Below are 11,063 nucleotides of genomic sequence, written 5' to 3' on the forward strand. Positions count from 1 at the left end.
AGCGCCAGGTGCAATGTCTGGGGACAGACTCTGGGTACAATGCTGTGTGGCAACCACACACTCACACAGGGCTCTGAGAAGGCCCCCAAGGGGGCCTTACCTTCAGGGACTGAGCCAAAGGACAGGGGGAAGGGGCAGCCTCAGAATGGGGACTGGGACACTGTAGGGGAAGGCGCTACTTCTTTGCAAAAGAGATCTTCATAGCATTGTTTTGTGTGATCTTAAAGCCTTGCAGGGCATCTCGTGCTGCCCCAGCCTGCACTTCATTGTCAAACTCCAGGAAGGCGATGTCATGGCGCCCAGGGAGCAGATGCACCTCCTTGAAGCCAGGGAACTGGTTGAAAAGCATAGAGAGCATGAGCTCCTTGGTCTCCTCAGGCAGGTTGGTGAGGAACAGGATGTGATTGGGTGGATTCTCGGAGAGAGGCTGGGCAGGTGGCATCTGCCCAGGCATGAGCTGCTGTGGGGGCATGGCCCCAGGGGGAATCTGGCCAGGAGCGAGGCCTGGTGGCGGAATCATGCCAGGTGGTGGCATGTAGGGAGGCTGTCCTGGCATGTGGTGCATGATGCGGGGTGCCTGAGTCATCGGTGGCATGCCCGGTACAGGCTGGACAGCGCCCACTACTGGGGCAGCTGCCCGGCCCTGAACAGCCTTTTTGGCAGCAGGTGTCTCCTGACTCTTGGGCTTCCTCTTCTCCCGTTTTCGATCTCTCTCCACAAAGGTGCCCTTCATCTTGGCAATGATGTCTGAGTCAGTCTTTGCATACTGGATACGCATGGGCTTGTCATATAAAGGGAAGCCCTGCATGGAGCGCAGGGCATTGGTGGCACTGCTGACCTCCTTGAAGATGACGAAGGCCTGGCCCCTCATCTTCAGGCTCCAAGACACCAGGATATCCAGGATCTGGCCAAACTGGGAGAAGATGGCATACAGGGACTTCTTGAGTTTGTGCGCCGTGATTAGCTCGGGGAAGGGATAAGCCGAAGCCAGGGAAGAAAGCTGTGTGCCTGTGCAGCGTACCTTGGCGGGCATTATCGGTGGGAGCGATGGCTCAGGTGCCGTACCTGAACATCTCACACCATGGCAGTTCCCGAGACCCGTCCCAACCACACTATTTATATCAACAATCTCAATGAGAAGATCAAGAAAGATGAGCTCAAGAAGTCCCTGTATGCCATCTTCTCCCAGTTGGGCCTCATTTTTTGAAGCCACTCTGTTGATAACTAAAATCAATGGAACTACAAATTACCATCAAGTTCTCCTTATACTTCCCAGTAGACACAGGACTTCCAAAATTATAAATTCAGTCAGTTTCTTTCAGTCTAAATATCCATTTGGACAGATGTATTGTTTATCCTTCAATGCTGATGACTTTTTTGACATTGCACTGCAGAGTTGAAGTTATTGAATGCTGGCATTTGTTTTTCTTTGTATTTTCTTTTTGATATATATATATATATATATATACATATATATATATATTTCTCACTATAGTTATATGAAAGTAATATATTATTATAAAATATGGATATATGCATATAGAAAGTAACTTCTTTTTCCTAAAAATAAATATATTCATATCCATGTAATTTTTAAATAAAAATTAAGTAGTACTAGGAACATATAGACTTAGTTAATACTTCTCCCTTCTAATTGTTAAACAAAATTGAAAATCATGCTTTGCTTAGACACACCAATGTTTCTGTATAATTCACTGATTTATAGTATATCCATAGACTCATGCATCCAAAACTACTGTTGATTTAGTCTGTTCTGTATACTATTACAGAATTACATAAACTATATAATTGTTGAAAACTATAAATCTGCTTGTTATAATTACAGAGGCTGAAAAGTCCAAGATCAAGTTTCTGGCATCTAATGAGTGTTTTCTAGTTGTGATTCCAAAGCCAAGAAAGACTGAATCAAAACATTATGTTTTATAATGATATTAATTCACTACATTATCATAAGCTAAACACACTGTTACGATCACTATATAACACTGATGCAATGGAAATTAAATTTCCAAAACCATGAATTTTTCAGACACGCCATATGTTTTATAGCATTGCTATCAAAACCCAAAGCCAGTAACTCTAAACATTTACTACCCATTTTCCTTCAAATTGTACCCTACAGTATAACACTAACTTATTTTACTTTTTCCTTAACCAAGACTTATTCTAGTCATTGTCTATGAATGTAATTTTAGAATACATAGTTTATTGTGAGTGGTTACCTTCATGTAGAGTATTGGAATATTGTTTTAAAGCTATACTTATTGTGGAAATTATCAGTACTTCATTTCATTTTTTAGGCATAATCTCAGCATATAAGCCAGTCTGGCCTGTAACTAGTAGTCCTCCTGCCTGAGTCTTTCAAGTGCTTAGATTTACAAACTTACTTTCCATTCTTTTATGGCTAAATAATTGACCTGTAGTATACCTTTGCCTATCCATTAATCAACTGATAGAAATTTGGGTCTATCAACTTTTAAAAATATATTATTTATTCTTTATAATTTAAAAATATATTTACAATGAATTTTAGTCATATCTACTCCCATTTTCTGAAGTTTTCTTTTTTAAAATAACTAACCAAATACAAGTAGTGTTATTTTTATATGAATGTGAGCCATGCACAGGAGCCTAGGGAACATACTGGGGATCATAACCCAACAGGTAAGTAACTCTGTCTCCCCTAACAGCCTTTAATTATAGACAGGGCTTTGTGAAGCTCTCCCCCATCCAAACTGAAATTTCGATGGTTTTGATCTTGTTTTATACAAACAGCAACAGGTGCAATGAGTTTAGGATTATAGCAGCCCTGTCATGTCCAATAGATACTGTTTTGCAGCAGTTCTTCACAACTTCTGGCTCTTATGATGTTTAGGTGCAATCTTCCATGATGTTCTTACAGTGGGAGGAAAGTGATATAGATAGCTCATTTAGACATGAGCACTCCATGGTCACTTGTTATATATATTTTGACTAGTTATGAATATCCATGTTAACCACTATCCAGAGCAAAATGAAGCTTCTGTGAAGATGGTTGGGAGGTGCACTGGTATATGCGTATAAAGTCAACTATTTAGAAGACAGTTTGATAATATGATCATTTAGCAAAAAATAAATAGTGGGTTCTGTCCTAGGGAATATAAATTCTAGCCACATTTTCTTGCTCTGGTTTTTGGTACCAAGTATGAGTTCTGTCCTATAGAGTGAGCCTTAAATTCAATCAGAAAGTCATTAGTTATCTTCATAACATTTACGCAAATATTATACCCCTTGTGTTAATCATTACTGCAGTTCACAGGGTTCACAGCTGGGTAAGATGTTTAATAACCCCCTTCCCCAACAGACTACACAGTATCTTCTAGCATGAGAAAATGTGGAAGCTTCCAGATCAGTACCAGTTTGGCTTCTGTATGTCCTGTGACTAAAGTGTGTGGTGATGTCATCAATATGGTCTTAACATTGTTTTAAAGCTTCATTTATAGTATAGAATTTATCATTAATCATTTCATTTTGAAGATGGAACCTCAGTATATAGCCTAAATTATTTCATGGGTCTCTGGGACAAACTATACTTCCAACAGACAACTGGAGAGGAGGTATCCGACACTTGGTACTTTGCTTTTTGTTTATTAACCTTTGCATATGGGAGAAGCATTACCTGTCTACCTCCATATATAAGCCCTTAAATTAAATTTATGGCGTTTCTAAAAGTTCTTTAGTGTAAACTTTCTCTCCATCATCATGCATTTCTACCCTACCATCCATTATCCTCCCAATTTAATTTTTTTCTACCATTATTATTCTTTCTTCCTGATATCACCCGTGATAGTTTCAATATGCTTGGCTCAGGGAGTGGCACTATTAGGATGTGTGACCTTGTTGGAGTAGGTGTGTCCTTATTGGAGGAAGTATGTCATTCTGGGTATGGGCTTTAAGACCCTCATGCTAGCTGTCTGGAAACCAGTCTTCTGTCTGCCTTCAGATGACAATGTAGAATACTTTTTTATTAGATATTTTCTTTCTTTGTATTTTATTTTACTTTTTATTTATTTTAATTTATTTTTATTAGATATTTTCTTTATTTACATTTTACATGATATCCCCTTTCCCTGTTTCCCCTCTGAAAAAATCCCCTATTCCTTCCCCCATTCCCTTGCTCACCAACCCACTCCTTCCTGCTTCCTGGCCCTGGCATTCCCCTACACTGGGGAATGGAACCTTCACAGGATCAAGGAACTCTCCTCCTATTGATGATGAACTAGGCCATCTTCTGCTATACATATGCAGCTGGAGCCATGAGTCCCACCATGTGTACTCTTTGGTTGGTGGTTTAGTCCCTTGGAGCTCTGAGGGTACTAGGTAGTTCATATTGTTGTTCGTCCTAAGGGGCTGCAAACCCTTCAGCTCCTCGGGTCCCTTTTCTAGCTACTTCATTGGGGACCCTTCACTCAGTCCAATGGATGGCTGTGAGCCTCTAATTCTGTATTAGTAGGGAACTGTCAGAGCCTCTCAGGAGACAACTATATCAGGCTCCTGTCATCCAGCACTTGTTGGCATCCACAGTAGTGTCTGGGTTTGTTGATTCGTACATGAGATGCATCCCCAGGTGGGGCAGCCTGTGGATTGCCATTCTGTAAGTCTCTGCTCCACACTTTGTCTCTGTAACTCCTTAACACTGTAACTGGGTATTTTGTTCCCCTTCTAAGAAGAATCGAAGTATCTATACTTTGGTTTTCTTTCTTCTTAAGCTTCATGTGGTTTGTGAATTGTATCTTGGGTATTCTGATCTTCTGGGCTAATAACCACTTATCAGAGAATGCATACCATGTGTGTTCTTTTGTGATTGGGTTACCTCACTCAGGATGATATCCTTCAAGTCCATCTACTTGCCTAAGAATGTAGAACTTTTAACTCCTGCTATACCATGCCTCTCCAGATTCTACCTTGCTCCTGCCTTATGATAATGGACTGAACCTCTGAACTTGTAAGCCATCCCCAATTAAATGTTGTCTTTATAAGAGTTGCTTTGGTCATGGTGTCTGTTTATAGCAGTAAAACCCTAAGATACCACTTCTATCTTATTATTCCTTTCCCTTAATCTCCTTCTTTCTCATCCTCAATGACCCCTTTCTATATTTCTGGCTTCTAAATGTTTCCGATTTAAACAAATAAATCTATAGATTCTAAGCATTAAAATACCGTGGGCTAGAGATAGCACTTACTGCTCTACCATAGTCCCTGAGTTCAGTATCCACATGATGGCTCACAATGTGTGTAACTCTTGTTCCAATAGAGCTGGAGGAGAGGTGGAAATTATCAAAACACACTGTATAAACATTGGAAACTCTCAAATAATAAATATAACATATATTTAAAATACATTTACAAGAGGACAGTAATCTAGAAAGTGTGGTATTAACATAAGGCTTGTCAAATAGATCAATGGAATAACTTGAAATAACTCATTTGTTTGTATGTATACATGTCCAGGGTTGACCACATTGGATTGGGTAAACTATGCCATCTTAGGAAAAGATTCTCTCAGCAGATATTGAACATTTATAGGTCTTTATCTATATGTAAGGGGTAAGGCTATAGTGTTTTTTCATGTCTATGTTGACATGGCTCCTGGTGTTACCATTATTCTGGAATTTTCCAGGGAATAATACTGTTGAAATCTCATGGGTGTAGCTTCCTTGTCATAAGACAAACTATCTCATAGCAGACATCTTTTAGCAGGCACAATCTTTATGACTCATCTTCTGTGATATTCCCTGTGAGCTATGTGCAGGTATTGAATGGCAAATATGCCATTTGAGGTAGATTACCCCTATAGTCCATTTTATCACCCTAGTCCATGTCAAAATTATCCCTAACCCTGTTTTTGCAACCACCTTATCATTAGTTGTCCCATTTGAATTCTTCTTTATTTTCTTGTCATAGTTGCCAGAATTATCTTTAGAAAATATTACTCAGATGATTCTACTCTACTGGTTGAAATGCTCTATCAAAATTCTGATACACAGAGAGTGAAACTCAAATTCATTGTGATTTGACCTTAGGTTCTACTTCTTATCCCATCTCTTATTCCTTCTCTTCATTTACTGCCATGTTAACCTTTCAGTTCAGAGCCATAATGCTGGAACACTGTCCAGGAGTGCTACTATGTGAGGAGAAATTCTGTTTGTAAGAATACTCCAAGAAAACAAGACAATAGTTTTGTCATTTCAGTTTCTTCAAAACACAGAATTCTTCTTGGAATATAGTTCTGCGCTCTTTCCATGTGTAGCAGGTAGGAGTAAGTTTACTTAAGATTACTCATTATTACTTGCTGATGTGATTTAACTTTAAAATATTCTTTATATGCCTCTATGGACAAACATATTTTTGCCATATGTAGCATGTCCATATGACCTTCCTCATGTGATTCTTCTGAATCTTCTTAATATCCAGAATATAAGTGGTCAATGCCCTGAATAAATTTGGCTCCTGTATGAGAATTTAACTCATCTCATCTATTGGCTCCATTCTCCCAGGTCTCGCCACCTCTAGGGTAGTGAACACATAACATTAAAACGTTTTAACAAGTACATTCATTAACCTAAGATGCTGTGAAAATGATGTGTGTTTGTATGGCACACTATCTTAAACATCATTTCTTCAGACTGAGGCCATTTATGACCAGACAATCTAAATTACCGCTGCTAGGTGAAACTCTGTTATATTATTCAACTTATTTATTATTACAGTTATCATTATTTTATATAATGTTTTTTATGAGTTGGACCAGAATATCCTGAATTAATCAGTTATTGGATAAAGATTTTTCAAGGAAGATCATAATTATCTATGCAGTTGAGATCAGCATCTAAGAATAAGGATCATGGGTTATAAGGAACCTAGCATTTGGAAGTATTTCAATGGAAGAGTATCTAAGCAGGGAACAGTTTCCCCCTGTGACTGTACATTTCCCCAGAGTTTTGTTTGCAGATCTTCCAGTGTTATGGAGACTTCTGTTCCTGGAGTAGCATGGTTAATTTTCATTGTTAAATTGATGCAATTTATAGTCACTATGAGGAGAAAAACATCTCTGGACACATCTATGAGGGATTACCTAGCTTAGATTAACTGAGATGAAAGACCCAGCCTAAATGGTGGGGATGACATTCCAGGATCTGAACATCTTTGTTAGAAAGAAAGAGAGAAAGAAAGAAAGAAAGAATGAAAGAAAGAAAGAAAGAAAGGAAGGAAGGAAGGAAGGAAGGAAGGAAGAAAGGAAGAAAGAAGAAACAGAAGAAGAAAAGGAAAAGAAAAAAGAAAAAAGTAAACTGGGGAGTGACTGACTCTACTTTCTGTCAGGAATTTTGTTGTATCATTAAGAAAATAACTAGTACCTGTGCAAAACTTCAGAAAGTAGGTGGTGGAATAATTGTATGTCCAACAACTACCAGTGGTCTGAACATTATAACATTTATTCTTCTTCCTTCATTATTAATTCTAAATTGGTACTTAACTTCAGAATGTACACTGGTTTGGCATGCTTATTTGGTGATTCATATCCTCTTGCTGAAAGAGTATGGATTTTGTGGTTTCTCAGAGTGTGCACAATGGCATATTATTGAAATTTTTATTTGATGTATTGAATGTAAGGGGTGGAGCACATATGTCATGCTACAAATGTGGAGGCCAGAGAATAACTTTTAGGAGTCAGTTCTCTCCTTTCACCACATGGGTCCTGAAGATGGAACTCAGGTCAATTTTGGCAACAAACAACTTTACCCACTGAGATATTTCTCCAGCTATTTGTACAAAGTGTTTTCTCCACAATATGGCAGCAGGTACAACCATTGGAATTGAAAAGCTAAATATACCATTGAAACAAATTGAAGGTTGATGAATTTCTTTTATAGAAATGGTTTCAGGTGCTGAAAAAACTGCCCATGGCCCTTTCTCAGTCAGCATAATAAGGCAGAAAGAAAATATCCAAAGCCTCAAATAGCCCAAAGTCTGTAAAGCTTAATTTAAGGCTTCATTTAAACTCTGAACTTGGAATAAGCAGAGTTCCTCAAACAGACAAGCATTCAATGTGCTTCTAAATTTGTAAAATTTTACTATACTTGGTCTCTAATAACTTTATGCTTCTTGAAAAGTTATAGGTCTTTTCCTAGTAGAAATTTCTATATTTCTATTTCAAAAGAAACATATGTATATTCTTTTGATGACTCATAGAAAATTCTTTCAGATTCTGGTTACATCAAGCAGAAACTTAGGCTTTCCAATATGAACAGCCAGAGAAATCAGCAAGTTTTGTTGCAGAAAACAACTATAAAGATGAACTAAATGACAGACTCAGGGAACATCTTAAGAAGATTACATTCTTTTATAAGTCATATGCATTGTATTTGTGCTTAGGACCCATGGTCTTCCTACTATCTCCATGTAATAGGTCATTCATTCCACTCCATTCTTCATACCCTATGCTACTTTACCCTACTTCACCCTGCCATAGGTAGACATTTGCACACCCTTTTCTGAGACATACACTGAGCTTTAGATGCAGAGATTGTATTGCAGTTGTATCAAGTGGGGATGAGCACTAGACAGTGAATTGTTCTTTGCATTTTTTTTTTTACTACTTTTGGCTTTCTGTATTGGCTTGCATTTGCTGCAAAATGAAGCTTCTTTGATGAGGTATGAGAGCTATACTTATCAGTGGGTATAACAAAAACTAGCTATAACAGAGTGTCATTCTATAAGCAGGGTGCCTAGGCTGCAGCCCAGCCTTGCTCTCACTCTCCCTGGAGGCAGTGGGCCTGCTGCTGAAGCCCGGGTCTCTCTCTCTATCTGGACACTGTCCTGTTTGCTGCACAGTGCCTTAATTAAAAAGGAGGCAATGTATGAATGAGTTATTTTATTGTAGGAAGGATAAAATATGCTGGTTAAGTAAAGAGAAGGAAAGGAGAAGGAGAGAGAGAGACAAAAAGGAAGGAGAGGAGGAAAGCAAGAGAAGAGAACACAGAGAAGAGAGGAGAGAGAGAGCAAGAGGAAGAGGAGAAGAGTAAGAGAGAGGAAGTAAGAGAATAAGAGAGCAAGAGAGAGAGTAAGAATGAGAGGGGAGAGAAGTAAGAGAGAGATGACTGTGTATAAGGTCCAGCTAGAATGCTGGAAGTTTGAGGCAGTGTCTTCTTGATAGAGCACACATCTCCTGCAGGGGCAGCTATGAGGGGTTTGGGCTCAAATCTGAGCCATTGGTCTCAGATGTAATCACTGAACACCTATGATCCCTTGTGAACAAATTTACTTTGCTCAGTGGGTCTCTGGGGTTCTGAGGTGGCTGCTCTACTGGACTCCGGCTGTCAGAACTGCCCACTGCCTCACAACAGAGGTAGGAATTATACTGATTTAGGAAAGTGGAAGTAGTGGATTTTCCCTTAAAATTTGTGATCTTGTTAGCTATGGGTATTTGGCCAGTTTTCTATTATCAGGCATGATTTCTGCCTTGGTGAGTGGGTTTTTCTATCCAACTGGAGAGCTATGTCCAACCTCCAAGAAAAAAACATTGTCACTATTTCACCATTGTGGAAATGGTTCCATCCTAGTAATTGTAGTTCATTGGCTTTACATATTTTATTAATTCTTTGAGAATTATATATAGTATAGTTGATTATATTCACCCCAACCCCTCCCCCGAACTCCTGAAAGATACAACTTTTCCTCCCTTCCTCCCCACCACCTTCTGTCCTTACAAAAACACTACCTTGCAGCAAGTGTTCTAGTCCTCTAAATATTGCAATCTTCTTGCCCTCACTTTAGAAATAATCCCAAGCTTTAGGCATAGGGTTGTATTGTTATATATTAATTGGGAATGGACATCCTAGGGTCAGTTTTTCTCTGCATTATGACTAGCTGTGTCTTTTGTAATGATCTCTATCTGCTACTTGAAGCTTCTTTGATGAGGGGTGAAAGATAACATATCTGATATATATCTAAATCAATATTTAGAATGTACTTAGAAATTATACTGGTTTGGGAAGGTGGTAGAAGTATGTTCTCTACTAGGTTCCATAACCTTGGCCTTACCAGCCATGGGTAGCTGGCTAATTTTATAGTACCAGACATGATTTTCTTCCTATTGAGCCTTAAATCCAATTAGTTGATTGTTGGTTACCCCGAGTCTATCAGCAACACTATTGCACTCATGGGGATATCTTGCCATTTTGGTTATTGTTGTGATTCATGGGCATTATATTTCTTTTCTCCATTGGCAGTTTCCTTAGCTCCTTCCAATATTGTAAGAGCTAGAACTCAGGGGGAAAGATTCTAGGTCATTTCTAGCTGGATTCCTTCCAATTCTGCATCATCACTCTGTAATATTTTCACCATTAAGGTCTTACCCTTCTATTCTGGAAGGAAACCAAGAGCAACATTAACAAGCTATATTGTTTTAGGCCTCTCTTGAACTCGACTTACCAACAACTGAAAAGGAAGTTTTCCATGCCTCACAGTGAGATTTTTGTTAGATAATCTATGGATTTTGGGGAAGTCTTTTTGTCACTCTAAGTGGTATAACTTGGATTAAACTCTCTGTCTGTGGGTCTCTTTGTGTTTGTGTGTCTGTCTGTCTGTCTAATCTGTCTATCTATCTATCTATCTATCTATCTATCTATCTATCATCTATCTGTGTAATTTTGAACAGATATAAAATAATATGATTCACTATTACTTTTTCAAACATCCTTGGTGTTATTTATGTCTCCTACTTCTTTCTTTGTGTTGTTTTCCCTCTTCTTCCTCTGGTAAGTCCCCACTACCCATATTTCCCATTTCCCTCCTTATAGCAACTCTGCACCCTATATCTCCCTTCTTCCACACCCCTACCATGGTCCTTTTGCATTTCTTAGTATCTATAATTACTCTAGTTTATATACTCCTCAAATCTAAAGATCTGGATCTAAGAATGACAAATGAAACAGAACATACTGCATTTGTGTTGATTTGTTTGGTCCTAGAAGTAAGTTTATCGGATAAGTACCATTGTTATC

The 11,063-nt window shown here is 38.6% G+C and overlaps 1 pseudogene across 1 annotated transcript; it reads right to left on the reverse strand.

Moving 5' to 3' along the window:
- Positions 1-6: 6 nt before the first annotated feature.
- On the reverse strand, positions 7-1,033 carry LOC116091298 (annotated as a pseudogene). Its single transcript, XR_004119000.1, has one exon. The product of XR_004119000.1 is annotated as a U1 small nuclear ribonucleoprotein A pseudogene (transcript).
- Positions 1,034-11,063: the final 10,030 nt, after the last annotated feature.

This window comes from Mastomys coucha, chromosome X, assembly GCF_008632895.1.
Source record: "Mastomys coucha isolate ucsf_1 chromosome X, UCSF_Mcou_1, whole genome shotgun sequence".
Classification (NCBI taxonomy): domain Eukaryota; kingdom Metazoa; phylum Chordata; class Mammalia; order Rodentia; family Muridae; genus Mastomys; species Mastomys coucha.